General features: G+C 44.2%; 1 protein-coding gene across 9 annotated transcripts in view; it reads left to right on the forward strand.

Moving 5' to 3' along the window:
- Nucleotides 1–13,587: 13,587 nt before the first annotated feature.
- ssbp3a (single stranded DNA binding protein 3a) overlaps nucleotides 13,588–18,904 on the forward strand; it is a 134,044-nt gene continuing 128,727 nt past the window's right edge. For 4 of the 9 annotated variants that reach the window (XM_078218257.1, XM_078218250.1, XM_078218256.1 and 1 more), the window contains exons 1-3: nucleotides 13,667–13,850; nucleotides 14,214–14,286; nucleotides 14,566–14,627. The gene's annotated coding sequence lies outside the window, so the exon portion shown is untranslated. Of the gene's footprint in view, nucleotides 13,851–14,213; nucleotides 14,287–14,565; nucleotides 14,628–18,904 lie in introns of all 9 variants that reach the window. The other 5 variants (XM_078218253.1, XM_078218259.1, XM_078218258.1 and 2 more) reach the window with 5 other exon arrangements.

Raw genomic sequence — 18,904 nt, forward strand, 5'->3', positions numbered from 1 at the left:
ATCTGAATTCAGCAGGTATAAACTGGAATTGCATTCTACAAAACACACCTTCAAGAAAGAAATACATGCCAAAACATGAAAATGTACAATTTGTAATTTGAGGCTGCTTCCTGTAACTAGTTGTTAACCTAAATATAGTCTGTTATTATAAGATTTATTTTCAGAACAATTAGATTGTTTTGTCTGTATATAAAAGAAAAGCACTGTTGGAAGCAGATTGTACCTACAGCAATGGCTGCAGCTTTCCTGGAATAATGCTGATGATCAGTCCCATAGTTTTAACTCAACATTGTACCAAAAACAATGACTGCAGATTTTTATAGCATTGCACTATTAGTTATTCCTATATTATTAAATGTAGAGTTCCTAAATCATAACCTGTGCTAATTTCTATAACATAACTGCAGATTGTGCATACGACATTAATACTGCTAATACTTAGCAATGCCTACATATTATTCCCATCTATAAACTGAACGGCAGCTTGTTGGCAGATAGTTCAAATCTGTAGCATTAACTGTGTTTCTCCCCTAGAACATCAACAACAAAATATTCACAAAGCGATAATTTGATAAGAGCCATAGCATTAGCTGCAGATTTTATCTGCAGTATTATTTGCTGCAGATTAAGTGATGTCCTTTCCAGACGTGTCGTTTACAGCTGCCACCAGATGGCGCGTCGCTCACACTTGAAATGCATTTCTCAAGCTCCTGGTCGAACATATTCTTTATCGCAATGCAATTTACACAATGTATGTACCGCTTTATTGTTCCACTTCCCTCACTCTCCCTTTACAGAGAGGCACATGACGCACTTTGCAAGGCTTTAAGTTCGATTTTTAATTTGCTTTTTTTTTTGCATTGGGAGCTCTTCAAAAACATTTCATTTGCTGACTGCGAATAAATATTGCGTAAAATATGTAGATTCAAATATTTGGGACCTAACATCTTACAAACAGGCTAAAGAGAATGACTGCAAAAATATAACAGAAAACTTTTTCCTTGCCACAACTTCCCAGTGTTGGGAACAATATAATATCAAGCGGCTGAAACATGGGTAAACCCAACAGAGATAAAAGGGGAAGAACCAGACAGGGAGACGGAGGAGAGAGAATGGGTGGGACAAAGGTGGATAAATGAAGCGAGTGGATGAGAAAAAGACGGAGAGTTAAAGAAAGGTGAGGAAAAAGAGGCAGAGAGTGAGAGCAGAAAAGGGGATGAAAACAAGAAGGGGGTGGGTGAAAGAAAGAACGGAGGGGTGGGAGAGAAAAGAAGGGAGTGAGAGAAACCAGATGAAATAAAAAGATCCAGTGAAAGGATAGAGAGGGAGGGACAGAAAAGAAAAGCAAAAAGCCAAGAGACAAAATGGGATGAAGGAAGAAGGTTGGAGCGTGTGGTGATGAGAGTGCGATGACAAGGAGAAGGTGATGTGCCAGACAGGAATGAAGTGACTTCAGACCCACCACAGCAGACTCCCTCCCACTACAAAACCAGCCCCTGCTGCCAGGGTGGACAGTGAGACCTGGCTGGACAGTGAGATTGGGGTGGACAGTGAGACCTGGCTGGACAGTGAGATTGGGGTGACAGGGAGCCTGGGGTGGACAGTGAAACCGGGGTGGACAGTGAGACCAGGTGGACAGTGAGATTGGGGTGGACAGTGAGACCTGGATGGACAGTGAGATTGGGGTGGACAGTGAGACCTGGATGGACAGTGAAACTGTGGTGGACAGTGAGACCTGGATGGACAGTGAGACCAGGTGGACAGTGAGACTGAGGTGGACAGTGAGACCTGGATGGACAGTGAGACCAGGGTGGACAGTGAGACCTGGCTGGACAGTGAGATTGGGGTGGACAGTGAGACCTGGATGGACAGTGAAACTGTGGTGGACAGTAAGACCTGGATGGACAGTGAGACTGGGGTGGACAGTGAGACCAAGATGGACAGTGAGACCAGGGTGGACAGTGAGACCAGGGTGGACAGTGAGACCTGAATGGACAGTGAGACCGGGGTAGGCAGTGAGACTGGGTGGACAGGCAGGCCGGGGTGCTCAGTGAGACCGGGGAGGACAGTGAGACTGGAATTGACAGGGAGACCTGGGTGCTCAGTGAGGCCGGGATGGACAGTGGGACCGGGATGGACAGTGGGACCGGGGTAGACAGTGAGACTGGGGTGGACAGGGAGCCTGGGGTGGATACTAAGGCTGCCATGGGTGAAGGGCCTGGGCTGGTACAGGGGGTCAGGGAGAGGGAGTATGAGCCTGGCCTGGGTTCGGGCTGAGGATTAGGATTGGGTCAAAGTCTTGAGTTGGGGCTGGGGTCAGGGATTGGGGCAGGAGTCGGGGTTGGGGTGGGGGGCTAAGGGCTTGGGCCTGGGTCAGGACTGGGATCAGGTTTGGGATTAGGAATTGGGGCTTATGTCGTGATTGGGGCTGGAGTTGTGGTTGGGGTCAGGGCTGGGGTCTGGGCTTGGGACTGGGGCCAGGATCAGGGTTGGGGTTGGGCTCAGGCATGGGGGCTAGGATCAGGGATCGAGGTTGGGGTTAGGGTTGGGGCTGGGGGCTGGGGTTGGGGCAGTGGTCAGGGATGTGGGCTGGGGTCTGGTGTCAGGGTTGGGGTTGGGGTCAGGGCTTGGGTCTGGCATTGGAGCTGGGGTTGGGGGTCAGGATTTAGGTTTGGTATTGGAGCTGGGGTCAGGGCTGGGGTTGGGTTTGGGATGTGGAGATGCCATGAAGACTCGCATTCCAACCATTATTTTGTAAATTGAGTTTGTGTCTTTATATGCCCTGTTTGTGAACAGAACTCCCACTTACCTGTCGAAGGGGCAGTGCTCCGAAAGCTAGTGGCTTTTGCTACCAAATAAACCTGTTGGACTTTAACCTGGTGTTGTGAGACTTCTTGTTGGGTTTGGGGTCAGGGCTGTTGTTGGGGGTTGGGGTTAGGGCTGTTGTTGGGGGTTGGGGTTCGGGCTGTTGTTGGGGGTTGGGGTTCGGGCTGTTGTTGGGGGTTGGGGTTAGGGCTGTTGTTGGGGGTTGGGGGATCAGGGTTTGGGTCTGGCACTGGTGGTGGGGTCAGGGCTGGGGTTGGGTTTGGGGTTAGGGCTGTTGTTGGGGGTTGGGGTTCGGGCTGTTGTTGGGGGTTGGGGTTCGGGCTGTTGTTGGGGGTTGGTGTTAGGGCTGTTGTTGGGGGTTGGGGGATCAGGGTTTGGGTCTGGCACTGGTGGTGGGGTCAGGGCTGGGGTTGGGGTTGGGTTTGGGGTTAGGGCTGTTGTTGGGGATTGGGGTTAGGGCTGTTGTTAGGGGTTGGGGTCAGGGCTGTTGTTGGGGGTTGGGGTTAGGGCTGTTGTTGGGGGTTGGGGGATCAGGGTTTGGGTCTGGCACTGGTGGTGGGGTCAGGGCTGGGGTTGGGGTTGGGTTTGGGGTTAGGGCTGTTGTTGGGGATTGGGGTTAGGGCTGTTGTTAGGGGTTGGGGTCAGGGCTGTTGTTGGGGGTTGGGGTTAGGGCTGTTGTTGGGGGTTGGGGGATCAGGGTTTGGGTCTGGCACTGGTGGTGGGGTCAGGGCTGTTGTTGGGGGTTGGGGGATCAGGGTTTGGGTCTGGCACTGGTTGTGGGGTCAGGGCCAGGGTTGAAGCTGGGTTCAGAGCAGGGGCTGGGGTTTGGGGTCAAGTCTGAATTTGGGATCTGGGCTGAGGAGAAAAATGTTGAATAAATCAATAGGATTGCTGCTCCATGGCTCTGAGCTTGTTTCTAACCAATTCAAAGGCACCTTATGTTTGTAAATCCTGTGGACTTTGAGGTGGAGATTTCTGCCTCCAGTTTATTAATGCCTCTGGTCAGCCAGCCCTTCTTTAGCTGCTTCGGGGGGGGGGGGGGGGGGGGGGGTGTCTTTACATAGCTCTGCTCTTTCATATTGAGGTTATTCAACAAGAATCTCAATTTATAAAGTCCCTTAAAGACAGTGAGCATTCACAAGAGAAGTTTTGAGAAGGTGCATGAGGTAGAAAGATCTGGATAAAAATGCCAGTGCAGAGCTTTGAGCAATGTCTCTTCTGGGGGACTCCCAGTCACCCGGAACACTGCCAGCCTGGAGCAGAGTGGAAGGAGATCACAGTGCTGTTACTAAACAGTGAAAAGGAGTTTAAAATCACTGCACTGGGGATGGGGAGTCAATCAAAGTTTACAAAGACATTGAATGAACAGGACAAAGTCTGAATGAGTTGCTGGTGGGTTAAACCTACAAGGCCAGTGAGGCTTTGAGGCCCCGGCTGCTGAGAGTTTGAGTAGAGGCCGGGGTGTGGTGGGGGGGGGGGGGGGGGGGGGGGGAAGGTGGGGTGGGGGCGGCTGGCTGATAATATGGAAGTAGAAAATTCTGATCCTGTTCATGGACTATACGTGAGTTTGAAGCTATATTTAAGATCAAACAAGCCAATCAGATTGTACATAGCTGGATTTACCCTAAACAAGAGAGGGGAGGCAGTTGTGCAGTGGGCTAGTAATCCAGAGAGCTAGGGCAATCCTATGGGGACCCGGGTTCGAATCCAATTGTGAATGCATTGTGGTGCAGTAGGTTGAAATTTGAATTCAACAAATTTCTAATAATGACCATGAAACCATTGTCCATTGTCGTAAAACCCAATCTGGTTCACTAACATGACTCCATGTCTACATGTGACTCCAGATCAACAGGTTGACTCTTAATATAGCCACTCACTCAGGGATGGGCAATAAGTGCTCTCCCCCCTCCCCCCACCCCTCAGCAATGCCCACATCCCCTGAATGAAAAAAAAAGTGAAAAGGGAAGGGCTTGAATCACCTGTGGCTAAAAAGCTGTACACAGGGAGAACGTAGCTGTGACAAAGGCAAAATACTGCGGATGCTGGAATCTGAAACAAAAAACAATGCTGGAAAATTTCAGCAGGTTTGACAGTCTGTGACGAGAGAATAAAGCCAACGTTTGGAGTCTGGATGACCCTTGGTCACAGCTCCCAGACTCAAGACCCTCCGTCACAGCAGCCAGCCTCGAAACATTGGTTCTAGTCTCGCTCCACAGATGCTGTCAGACCTGCTGAGTTTCTTCAGCATTTTCTGTTTTTGTTTGAGGACACAGCTTTATTGGGTTCTATCCTTACCTGGTGTCTGTCCCCTAACCTCAGCAAGGGTGCTTGGATAGCCATCAGCAGCAGGACCCTTGTCTGATCCTCAAAGTGATTAAGCTAATTGTATGTCCCTCCTACTATCCCCTTTAAGGTTAGTTGGCTCAGTACAGGTTGGAGGCCAAATCTGCTCCATGACTGGATAAACCATCTAGGGAGATGGTTTTGATTTATTATTGTCACATGTATTAGTAAATAATGAAAAGTATTGTTTCTTGCACGCTATACCCACAAAGCATACAGTAGGAGAGGGTGCAGAATGTAGTGTTACAGTCATAGCTACGGTGTTGAGAAAGATCAACTTAATACGAGGTAGGTCCATCCAAAAGTTTGCTAGCAGCATGGAAGAAGCTTTTCTTGAGTCGGTTGGTACCTGACTTAAGACTTTTGTATCTTTGTCCTGATGGAAGAAGGTGAGAATATATCCGGGCTGCGTGGTGTCCTTGATTATGCTGGCTGCTTAACTTCCCACAAAAGTAACCACATTTCAACGAATTTCAGTGGCTCTGAACCGCTTTGGGACGAGGTCGTGAAAGCCCCGATAGCAGAGGTTTTTTTAGGCATAATGTCACCACATCATTGCCCATGTGTGCCCCATCCAAAAAGCAGCATACTGCAGTATGAGGAGCGGTCCAAGAAATGAATGGGAAATACAATATCAGTTCCTCCATTCCGCATAGATCTTGACCTTGTTACGACGAGGCATCCGGTGGAGGCGAATCATTTGGAGGCGAGAAGTGAGACAGGGAAATTGGGAAACATGATATCGGCAGCCTTATTCTTGCATCATTTCAAATGGATTGTTGAAGACAATATTGGCAGAATACTGAGGTGACCTGCATGTCCTTATGGCCTGATTCAATGCATAGTTCATGGAGTGTGACTCAAAAAAAATACAGAGGTTCAAACTGCAGGGATACAAATGCTGCACCGCACGCTCACTTCGTTGGTCAACATAGCATTCCTTGCTTTTCTGGGAAGTTAGTGTTACAGCAATGACCTTCATAGTGTAGAATTCGGGGTCTGTACACATGTCCTCCAGTTTAATCACTGTTGTTTCATGATAAATGTGTGGGTGTGTGCTGTGAAATCATCAAAGTACATAATGTCCATTCAAGCAGGATTCTGCAACCGTACATCTGTTGGCAGTGAGTTCCTAAGGCAGGCAATCTGCAGTATGCTCTACTGACTGCAGTGGCAACATGCATCACCTGGTGTAGTCCCAAACTCAGTGCACACCAAGGAGACCCCAGGTTTGATTCCCAGTGGGGAGCAGCAGGAATCTTACTTCTGGCTTGGGATGGGTAAGAATGAATCAAGGTTTCCAATCCTCACTACTACCCAGTCACTCCTGCTACAAAGTGTCAGACGGCAATTAAATCAAACGGAAATGCCCCATCTAATGTAATGGCCTGCCACACAAAGTCTCACACACACACAAGGAACAGGCCAGGTCAATAAAAAATTACTATGGCAGGACACGGGACGGAGTCGCCAGGTTTTTTTTGACGGAGGGGGTGAGAAACAGGTTAAATTCAGTGTTAATAGTTGAAGCTTTGTTTTAAAATAGGAATGTATGGCCTCCCAATGTGGCTTGTTACATAATACTATAGTGCATTTAATGAGATTCCCAATTCCAACCACATCGTTAGATGTAGGTTACAAGGCTACTCGTTAATTTATCTAATTTTTTTTGAAAACATTGGCTTGTTTAATGCGTATTTGTTTAAAACATGTATTTGTTACTATTTGTTTTGGTCATGTCAGCCATTAGATTTCACTAACCTCAAAGGCAATCCTGTTAAAAGGGAACTTCCTGTAACAGCTCATTAATACCACAGCTTCCCTGCCCGCAGCCTGACTCAGCAAAACTGGAATGGAGTGACACCGCAATTCACTATGGGGGCAGCAAAAGCGCTGGTATAAATAATACACTGTGGGATATAGAGGTTACAGGATGCAAATAAGGAGTAGATCACAGACTAAGAACATACCTTAAAGTTTGGAGAAATGAGAAATGGAAATTCCCCGCCCCCAGTATATTCTCTACTATAGTATACATCGGTAACATGCTTGCCATCTGCACCCCAGTGGATCCCCAGAGTGTATCCTTTGTATAAACCACTGTTGCCCCTCTTATGTTCCCCACTCATACGACTTCCTGCTGTGCCCCGCCCTCTATTTTTATAAAATCCCGAGAGCATTTTAGGAATACCGATTGAACTCAGGTAAAATTTAATCCCAGTGTCCACATTTGAATGGATTTGAGCCGAACTATATTGGCTGAGGAGGGCACACATTGAAAATCGTGAGTACCTTCAGAATCATGGGCCTTAAAAAAAAAACTGAAAGCAGAATGACTTTGAGCATCATCGAGGGAGATCTCAGGCCTTTCAGGTACTAACTTCAGTCTCAACTGCAATAAGCAATTTCTTAATTTCAATATGATACATCTAATTGGAAATAGATAAAGAAACATTCATCCTGTAACTAATGAAGCATCCTGAGCCTGAAACTGCCCTTTACATTGGCCACTGATCAAAGGAAACTTCGAGGAACCTATTATGGTCTAATTTTTTCCATTTGAACTGAAAAAACCCCTTCTTTTGAACAAGTTTAAAGGCAATACAAAATGACCTTTAAAAATGAGGAAATACAACTCATAAAAACTGAAAATAAGGCTGCTTAGTGGTTTCATTAGAAGTTTCACTATCTGCTTTGGTACTGAGCCGTACAGGCCAGGGTAGTTTCAGGTTTGATTCTGCACCTGTACTGAGATAGCTGAACTTAACTAGCACGATACAAATTATGTCAGTGCTGCTGTGTAATATTTCAAATCCCTATCTAGTATCACATACTGAGGAATGCAAGTTCCTCAGTATATTAGGTGAGAAGATCATTAAGTTACCATTGATGACCTCTCAGTTGAATAGACTGGCTCAGATTAAAAAGGATCTTTGGGCATGAGAGCAAAGGGAAACCAATACCTGTGGCTCCACTTGTTTTGGTCACCTTTTGATATTGTGCCCAAGTGGTTATTCTTCAAGGATGAGCCAGTGAGAGTTGGTATTCCAATGAACTATGAAGATATCACAAGTAACATCCACTTGGTCATTTTTCAAAATGTGGAGAATGAAAGAAATTGGTAACATTGGCTCTTTAGTTAGAGACTTGATTTTTTTGTGGCAATTTGAAATGGATCACATTAGGACCCTGATAAAAGTTCTGTGACTAATCATTAAGTGGATTGATCTATGTGTTGTATTCTCTGTGGTGATAACTAATTGGTGGAAGCAGTCCAAACTGATGTTTGCCAATGTTTATCCTTAGCACAGTGCATGCTGAATGGTGAAACACACCCAGTGAAAGGCAAGAGTGGAGGTAGGATATCAAGTAACATTGAACATTATGAACACTCATTTTCTACAAAGTAGGTAAGGGTGCAAGAGGGAACAAGGCATCCTCATTGAAAAGTAAGAAGAATCAAAATGGTACAATGCAACAGCCAACATTAGCTTGCTGGCCACACTATCTTTGGTGTGTGACAGAAACTTGTGAGCTCACGGTTCACACAATGCCATAGTTTGGAAATATAGCAGCAAGTCACAGCAGATGGTCAACTATTGATCACACAGGGCTTTTCAAAAGGGTCAGCCCACAGTTCACAGTTGAATACTAAAAGCTTTATTATTTTACCATGTTTTCTGTCTTATAGCCATGCTTGAGGGATCAGTATTGGAAAGTTCATAGTGTACTAACCTGTATTCCAATTTATGTACTTAATTGGCATATGTTTCACATTGTCACACTTTGGGTCTGTTTGTCCCAGATTGTGGTTAGGAAGCTGGGAGATACACTAGAAAATATGGCAATTGAATCATAATTCAAAACTTTAATTCAGATTAATTAATACAAAGTAGAATTGATGAAAAATAATCTGAATGAAAGTTAGGCAGTGACAGAGTTAAAATGGATATTGTTGCACCTCCACCTTCTGTGTGTAACTTAAGATCCCTGAAAACCAGTTGCAAACAACTTTGTTCTCATACCTGTCTAATGAAAAAAAAGGGTAAATTACAAATGTTAAAACTAAACATTCTACAGTAAGCAACCAATTGCAGGAAGCATCTTTCTGTGAAATTTTGATTGTGATTGAATGTGACCTTGATTGCTAGACAAACACATTTCTGAACGTGATAGGCGGGTTACGCCAGAACATGGAGATGTGAACCCTGGACTGACCTTGGGCAGTCTCGTTGAATCTGTGGTTTGTTCTCAACTCCCCAATTCCAGGACCAGTGAGCAATAGATATATAATATTTCAAAGAGGCACCTGCTTTGGAGAGTCCCTATCTGGAATGCTCAGTTTGCAAAAATATCAAAGTTTGCAAGGACCTCTCCACTAAAAGTGTAAACTAATGTGTAAATATATTTGTTAGAAGAAAAAAATCAGAGAAGAAAATAATTTTCAGAATGAAAAACTGACAAAATGTCCTGGGACACAAGGCAACTTGTGCACATTAGACAGCTAAGGGTGTTCTGAATAAAAATAATAAGGAATCAACACATGTTTTCATTAATGAAAACACAATCCTCCGTAACCTGTGTACATTGATTTGTAGCTGCATGACATGTCTTGAAAATATAAACTGATCACTGCCTTCCTGGGCTTGATTGAACTTTATTAATAGAGCCGCAGGCAATATAATTGACTTAGATCTTCTGGAAACTTTGAAAATTGTGGGACAATGAGAGAGTTGCAAGAAATTTAGATAAGAATGCGCAGTGATGTTTGGGATAAACTAAAGAAGTCACCGCTGTTTAAGATTGAGTTTCTAAGCTCAGTTGTTACTTGCAATTTCTTAGTTCTTCATGTTGAACTGGTTGTAAAGGCTCCAATTGAAGAGATTTATGGAATCAATTATTTCACATCTTCTGTTGAATGACTGTATTCATTGAATAACATGACCAGAAGAATGAAAGATAGCTAAGAGTCAAACAGCGAAAGATTGGCAAAATCTTTGGATTTCATTGGTTTGATTTGTGTTTCAGAACTTCCAATGATGCCTGGAACTCACATCCTGTATTATATAAATACCGCACTTTGAAAAGACATCCAAAGAGACACACAGTGTAGAAGCAAGTGCAAGAACTTGAAGATTACTTTTAGTCATCCATAAAATTGTGTAACTAATAGATCATTTCTAGAAGTGAAGGACTAAGCAGAACTTCACAGAAAAAAGTCACAAAGATCATGACTGTATACAATCTCATGCTTTGACAAGTAAACACTTTAAGTCATGAAAGAACAACTGTGTGATTTTGCTTCTAAAGTTTAGAAAGCAACAGTATAGAGTCTGTTTTTTTCCTCTCGTTTTCAAGGAGGCGTTGCTATGTATGCATCTGTCCATTGCCAAAAGGATTTTGAAAACCTGTCTGAAAACAGATAAATAATGTGTTCCAGAGGAAGACATAGGACTAATTACCACCTTTAATATCCTGGGGACTTGACATCCTCACCAATAATTAATTTTGTACAGAAAATGAGATGTATGAATGTTGTTCTAAGTTCCATTTACCTACACAAGCAGTTTTCGGGCTTGAGGAAAAAGTAATGCTGAACCTGTGAAAAGCTTTTCGATCTGTATGGATACACAGCCTGCAATGGATATGGCTTGGAAGTTTAGGTTTTGCCTAAAGACCAATAAAGCTACCTATTAATTAATTAATCATTTATTTATTTTCGGTCACAGTTATTTGTAATTGTTTTGCTGGCCAGTGAATGCATGCTTCTTTTCTTTTCTTGGTCTCAAATCTATTAAACCAAACATCAGGTGTAAGAATTTTCAAAACTAAACTATTGGGAAATTCATCAAGATATAGATTCCACTTGTATCATTTGAGGCACTCTCTCTTCCCACAGTATGATCCATAACATTTAGAATGAAGGATCCCAAACCTTGTTATAGGGTGTTGTTGGAACTTAAGAGCTAAAATTATTCACAGAGCATGAGTGAACTGACTGTCCAGTTACAACCCCACTTTTTTAAGAGGAATCTGGAAGCAATACTGAAGAGTCTCGGGCTCCAGGGACAGGGGCCTTCCAAATTCCAATGCTGGGCTAGCCAAACTCAGTAATAATAGTGCCCTGGCACACTGTGCACATCTCTGGCTTGTGTAACAAGTTGTTGAGTCTGCCAGAAAGGATAGGCTGATCCTGAATCTTCCATAGTTAAAACCAATCCCTAAGGAGACAGTTTACACAGAAGTTGCATGGAATCAAGCAACGATGATACTTAGAGGGCTTTGGAGATTATTTAGCTAAACAAATATCATTCAAATACTTTTTGTGATTCCCCCCCTTATTTCATCACTGGTCTAAATCTTGTGCTTAAATTACAGTTTTATAAAATAATATGTGGCACTGTACTTTAAAAATAAAATACGAAAACAAAAGTACCCAGTTTTTTTTCTGACCATTTACAGGACTGAAAACACGAGAAATGTGAAATAAAGCTAAATTATTGAAAACATATAGTAAGACTGTTAAAAGAGATCAAGTTCCAGGCGCAGAGTTTTTGTCAGATTAGCAGTATTTTGCCCCTATGCTGCATGGAATGTTGTGCTAGACGACTTTAATAGGTGAGTTTGGAAAATAGCATCACAGTACTGTACTGGCATTCAGTTGCAGCTTGTGTGGGGCTGTGGTTATGCAAATGACAGTCGGTATTTTTAGCCTCCTGTGTGTACACATCTGAATTCAGACTCCGTAGGCATTAATTCACTAAAAAATAGCATTTTAAGTTGTCCAAACAAATCCTGATGTCTTGGACCTGTGTGCGATAGGTACATTTAATATTGACGCCTGATTTAAAATAAAAAGGATACAATTTAAGATTTTTTTGCCTTTCTTCTTAAAAACGTATCATTGAAGTCATTATTCACAACGGTAATCAATTCAAATTACAAACTGAGAATTTTAAAAGGGGATGGTTTTGTGTAAACAGTATTCGTAATGTAGCGTTTTAAATGGGTTGCATTTCATTATAGTTACGTGGTCATATACAAACAGATCTTGTACAAAAACACGCCGCGAATAAACTTAGAATCCGACCCAAAGCAAAATGCATGGATTCAAACGATAATTCTGGTTGTAGTCACAGAATTGACCAATTAATCTACATATGTTTATACACACAGGAAGCCGGTTTCTGAATAATTTACTAAACCATCCTGGAAGCTCAAGAAGTTGATCATAAGGTCTAGACGATAAAACCTCGCATTGATTTTGCATAGGATGGTGCGGGCTTTTCCACTCACGTTGGATGAGTGTCTGATATTGTTACCATCTAGGAGGACTTAGTAAACTGGGGAACAGCGCTGCTTCTCAGGCGGTTCTCTTCCCGAATGAGTTGCAGTCTATAGGATCAGGTCTATCTGAATGGAAAACTACTGCACATCACGTGTATGCAAACCGGTTTCGATCAGTTCCAAACTGTTGCGTTCCTCGTTCTCGTGTTCGCACAAGGGAACCTTAAAAAGGGAGCAAGAAATATTCCGCCACACAAAAATAAAGCTATTAAAACATCGCGAATAATGAATGACTTTTGCGCAGTTCTGGGCTAATTGCCTCTCCTGCTCGTTGTATTATTACCTGAAAGCACATGCTTTGCGTTGCATGCGCTTTTGTTCATGAGCCGGGATTTTACAACATTGATTTTAAAACCGAGTAATCGGAATCGGGTTTTGCACATATCTGCAGTTAACTCTGTATGAACCTAGCATCTCCTTTTACATTGCCCGAGGGGGAGGGGGGGGGAGGGAGGTCGACTTTGTTAAAGCAGGGGGAGATGTATTTCAATTAAGCAACGACAAAGCACCAATTTCTACGGGGAAATTACTAGAAAAAAAACGTAGTATCTTAGAAGGGCTTAACCAGAACAAAACTGAATGCCATAGGAGAAATAATCGAGCGTTAAACAATGGGATCGTGTTTAATTTTTGTTGGGGGGAGAACTCTGTGTAGCATTCCGTCCCAGGTTTTCACAGCAGCCGCCGAGTAGGGGGAATGCCGCCCCTAGCCCGGAATAGCAGAAGAGGAGGAGGAGGAGGAGGAGGAGGGGATGGCGGGGGGGTTTTAGAAACTCCTGGGCATGCAGTTTCCAGGCTCCCCCGTGCCGATGTATCTCAGCCGGCGGACCAATCAGCGCAGCCCGCCCCTGTGTAACCAAACTGGCCCAGTCACTCCAGCGGGAAAGTCCCGCCCACCTGCCCGCGCCTGATTGGCGCGGCGGGATCCCCACCCCCCTCTCCCCCACCGTGGCTGACTGACGGTGCCGCCGAAGCCGCCGATAGGCCGGCTGGCGAGATTGACGCGGGGTCCCGGGCGTCCATTGGCCGACACCCCGTGTCACTCTGGCGCTGAGGGGGCGGGGCGGTGAAGTGTGGGGGAAGGGGGCGGGACTCAGGCCCGGGGAGGCCCCGCCCTTTCCGCTGCCGGGGCTGGGCTGCGTGCGGCGGACGCGGCGATGGGGTCGCCCCGGGTTTGATGGTTTGACAGGTGCCCGACGCCAGGCAGCTCCTTTCTACCCCCCCCCCTCCTCCTTCTCCTCCCACCTCCTCCTCCTCCTCCCCAAAAAAAAAAGCATGTTCGCCAAAAGCAAAGGTTCGGCGGTGCCCTCGGACGGGCAGGCTCGAGAAAAGTAAGTTTTAATTTTTTTTTGTTACTTGTGTGGAAATGAAGAAACCCCCCTTGCTGACTGGCTTCCCCGGGGCCAGGCAGCGGCCGCTGCAGATCCCGGGGATTCAATGGCTTTGCATCGTTATCATTATTTTCTATTTGTTTTTTTTCCTCTCTCTCTCTCTGTGACTCGCACGCTGTGCGTTTCCGCTTCTTGGGAAGAAAGCTGAATGAAACATTGTGTCCGGCGGGGCTGGCTGGGTGCAGCGCCGCTCGCTGACAAACCCCCAGCTCCTCTCTCTCTCCCTCTCTCTCTCTCTGCGTTCCCGCTGTAATAAATAGAAACCTTGTAACCGGCTCCCTTTGTGTCTCCTTCGCCCCGCAGGTTGGCTCTGTACGTGTACGAATATCTGCTTCATGTCGGGGCACAGAAATCTGCACAGACCTTCCTCTCAGAGGTAAACTGCATGTCTCCATCACTCCGCTTTAGCCTTTGTTTCTCAGGCGGACAATCTCGCCTCCATTTTGAATTGTGTTAACCTTTTGCCATTTATTGTGGCTACAAAACAAAAAAAAAATCTATTCAGCTGGACTAGTTCTGAATGCAGCCTGCCCTCGTTCCCCCCTCTCTCTCTCTACCCCCCCCCCCCCCCCCACAACCCACCCCCTCCCCACTCCCATTTTCTCCTGTACTACTTCTGAGTGGTTTTATTTTTTGTTTTTTTAAAATTTTGCAGATACGATGGGAGAAAAATATTACATTAGGAGAACCTCCTGGGTTTTTACACTCCTGGTGGTGGTAAGTGGATAATTTTAAGTGTCCCACATTGGGCTTGTGCAGAGTTCCCATCATCGTTCCGTGTGATAAATATAGATACTTTGATTCTCTGTTTTCTCTTGGAACTTTTTTGGCAACATTGTACCAAAAAAAACGCAGATAATGGGATCAACACAGAAGAGCTGTAGTAGCAACAGGCATCTCTTTGGTAAAATCGGAAGTTTTGGTGCTGATTTAAACGTCCTTTCGTTACTTGTTCGCTGTGCGTTTTTTAAAAAAAAATACAGCTTTTATGGGTTATTTTCCAAATTGCATTGTGAGCCACGCAGTCATATGCTAGGATTTTAAGTGTGGATGAGATCATTTTGCAGTTATTGCAGACAAATATTTTACCTGGTGTGGATGGCCTCTCTTTCTCCAACCACAATCTCTTTACGCCCCCCCCCCCTCCCCCCGTTACTGTACTGGGTAGTGGGCAAACTCTGGTTGCTTTGCTGTATTTTAAGACCTCCTAGAAATAATGTAGCATTCTCCAGATGTAGTGTAGTTATGTCTGTTTATTAGGTAGGCTTAATTTTTTTTAAAATCATGCTCTTGGGGCTATTGTTACTTTGTTAAAATGGATTGAAAACCTAGCTGTGTTTTGATGGGTGATTAGAACTGATGGATAATTTTGTTGGTTCAGTGCAGAAATGCAAGTTGAATCCCATCCTGACCGATTTTTTACAAACTAAGAAGAAAAGCAACGTCCAAATTTTTCTCCCATTTATTTAATATTTTGTCTCTTGCTGAGGTGTGGTTCCACAGGTGGCAGCAATTTTCCAGGACCTCTTGCAAGTAGCCATTCTTAACGTGGGAGCCTCAACTTGTGTTGGCAGTATATTTAATCATGAATGGTATCACAGACAAGTTTTGCTTGGGTATTTGCCCGATGTCCACACATGCCCATTTTCAAGTAGGAGTTAGTGTGTTGAATGAGCACTGTGGCTAATTAATTAACATCTCCCAACGCCACCCCCTCTCCTCTGGAAAGATTGCTGTCGTTCCCACCTGAGATACAACCTATTACAGACGGAGGTTTGAAGCTGGAATCTCTTTATTCTCTGGTTTGTTTCACAACAGAATTACTTTATTGGGAGTAGTTTGCCTGTTGGCTTGTTGGCTATTAGGATAGGGCCAGATGGTGGTTCTTCTTTGAGGACAGAGGGGTGCTAGAGAACTGTGGAATTTTTCAGTGACTTTTCAATATATTATCCTGGACAGAAAAGCCAAGAGGCTAAAAATTCATTCAGGCCCGGATTCAACCTCCAAGGTGCAGTTAAATATCTTGAGTGAAAAACTGAGAGGAGTCCCCAAAGTGGTATTCCTTCTATTAACTGATTACAGAGTGATGCTGATTGTAGCTTAGCAGCCACCCACACAGTCCTGCTGGAACTAAAAGAGGAAATGGCAGCTGTTTAGGGATATATGGGGGTGGGAACAATGCAAGGGAATTTTATGCTGGACATATTTAAAGTGAGTTGGGAGTTCCATACTATATACGTGACTGGTGTCTACGTCACCAGACCATCTTGTGTAAAATTGTCTTCTGAATAAACAGTTTTTTGATGAACGCAAACTACTGCAGATGCTGGAATCTGAAACAAAAACAGAAAATGTCGGCATCTGTGGAGAGAGAGTAGAGCCAACATTTCAAGTCTTGATGACCCATCGTCAGAGTTTTTTGACGTGGAGCAATCTGTTTCTGTGCAACTTTGTAATCTGTCATAGAATTATAGTTTGATAAGCATTTGTTTGTATGCTTACAGTTGTACATGTATAGTTTTGGCCAGCCTTAAGTTATTTACAGTATTTGGCCTGCTTGTATCAGTCACTGGGCCTGATTCTCAAGTTCCTGAACAAAGTCCAAGGGATCATCTTCAACCATTTTCTATTTTCGAACCCTCGCATCACCCCCTCTTCATGGTCAGGATATCTGCTTTTGCTGGGTAGCTCCATACCATATCATTGGTTGAGCAGCCAAGACCAAATCAAATTTGGGGCCCATATCTTCCATGCGGTGTGATTTACTGATACAGAATATTGGACAGTACAGACGATACCACTCTTTTCCTTGCCCATTCCCAAGCACTAAAATATCACTTCCTTTAGTTATTTTATATATATATATGTAGGAATGTAATAAGTTATCTAAATGTCTTTATATGCAGAGGTTGCTAAAAAGAATTCGGCAATGGCATATCTGGTTTTCACCCTTCAGCCTAGCCAAAGGGTGTTGAAGCCAATTCTACCACATCAGTTGCTACCCCAGGATTGGCCAAATTAGCATTAAATCTAGGATCTTCCAGTCTGAATGTAGGAGTATTCTCTCTGTTAGGCTATCTTTCAGGGTTGAGAATGATTTGCTTCCACACCGAGATGGCTGATAAGTCTGACAAATGGTGCTTGAAGGGGTGGATGGATGAGTTGTTTGGAGGTTTGTGCACTCTTTTTGATAGTGTCTTCCTGAATGAACTTTCCCCAATTTAGTTGATGACAAACTAGCGTCTCCCATAAGGCATTGTGGATATTTGACTTTGGGAATGTTTTGAGGACATCCCTAACTAATTTCCGCTGTCCTTCTGGGAGTCTTGTACCACAATCGAGTTCCAAGTAGAACAGTTCTTTGGGAATCTGGTACCAGGCATGTGAACTACATGTCCTGCCCAACGGAGCTGGTTTTGAGTGATTAGCACCTCAATACTGGACAAGTTGGTTTTGGGGCAGCTGCTGGAGGGAATGTCTTGTCATCAGATTTGGAGAATCTTGCAAAGGTATCATAAGTGGTGATTCTCCAGTGCTTTGTGGTGCCTGTTGTAAGTTAAAATATCTGAAGTATATAAGCACAAATAGGTAGTAAAGAAGGTTGTGAAGAGAACATCAAGAGTTTCCAAGGGGCACAGATAGGTTAAATGAGTGGGCAAAAAAATTGGCAGATGGGAGTTGAATGTGGGAAAAGGCAAATGAGTCCACTTTGGCAAGAACAAAAGAAAAGCAGCATGTTATTTAAATGAAGAGAGATTGCAGAACTGAGATACGCAGAAGGATATGTCTGTCCTGGTACACAAATCAGAAAAAGTTAGTATGCAGTTACAGCAAGTGATTAGGAATGCAAATGGAATTTAGTTGGGATTGGTGAGACCACATATAGAGTATTGTGTACAGTTTGGTCACCTTATTTAAGAAAGAATATAAATGTGTTAAGGGCAGTTCAGAGAAGGTTCACTTGATTGGGATGGAGGAGATTATCTTATGAGGAAAGGTTGGATGGGTTGGGCCTGTATCCGTTGGCATTTAGAAGAAGAAAGTGGTGGTTTTGATTTGATTTTTTTATTGTCACGTGTATTAGTATATAGTGAAAAGTATTATTTCTTGCGCACTACACAGACAAAGCATAGCATACGTGGAAAAGAGAGAGTGAAGACTGTAGTATTACGCTCATAGCTAGGGTGTAGAGAAAGGTCACCTTAATGTGAGGTAGATCTATTCAAAAGACTGATGGCAGCAGGGAAGAAGCTGTTTTTGAGTCGGTTGGTACGTGATCTCAGAATTTTGTATCCTCCTGATGGAAGAAGGCGGAATAGAGTATGTCTGGGGTGCGTGGGGTTCTTAATTATGCTGTCTGCTTATCCGAGGCAGCGGGATGTGTAGACAGTGTCAATGGATGGGTGGCTGGCTTGAGTGATGGACTAGGCTTCATTCACGATCCTTTGTAGTTTCTTGCGATCTTAGGCAGAGCAGGAGCCATACCAAGCTGTGATACAACCAGAAAGAATGCTTTCTATGGTGTATCTGTAGAAGTTGGTGAGAGTTGTAGCCTAATTTCCTGAGGAAGTAGAGGCGTTGGTGGGCTTTCTTAACTATAGTGTCTGAATGGAGGGACACGGACAGGTTATTGGTGATCTGGACACCTTAAAGCTTGAAGCTCTCGGCCATTTCTACTTCGTCCCCATTGATGTAGACGGGCATGCCCTCTACTACACTTCCTGAAGTTGATGACTATCTCCTTCGTTTTGTTGACATTGAGGGAGAGATTATTGTCATCGCACTAGATTCTCTATCTCTTTCCTGTACCCTGTCTCGCCATTATTTGAGATCCGACCCGCAATGGTGGTGTCATCAGCAAACTTGAAAATCGAGTTGGAGGGTAATTTGGACAGACTGTCAAAGATGTGTAAGGGGCTGAGGACACAGCCTTGTGGGGCACCGGTGTTGAGGATGATTGTGCAGGAGGTGGTGTTGCCTGTCCTTTCTGAGTG

Source organism: Mustelus asterias, chromosome 8, assembly GCF_964213995.1.
Source record: "Mustelus asterias chromosome 8, sMusAst1.hap1.1, whole genome shotgun sequence".
NCBI lineage: Eukaryota > Metazoa > Chordata > Chondrichthyes > Carcharhiniformes > Triakidae > Mustelus > Mustelus asterias.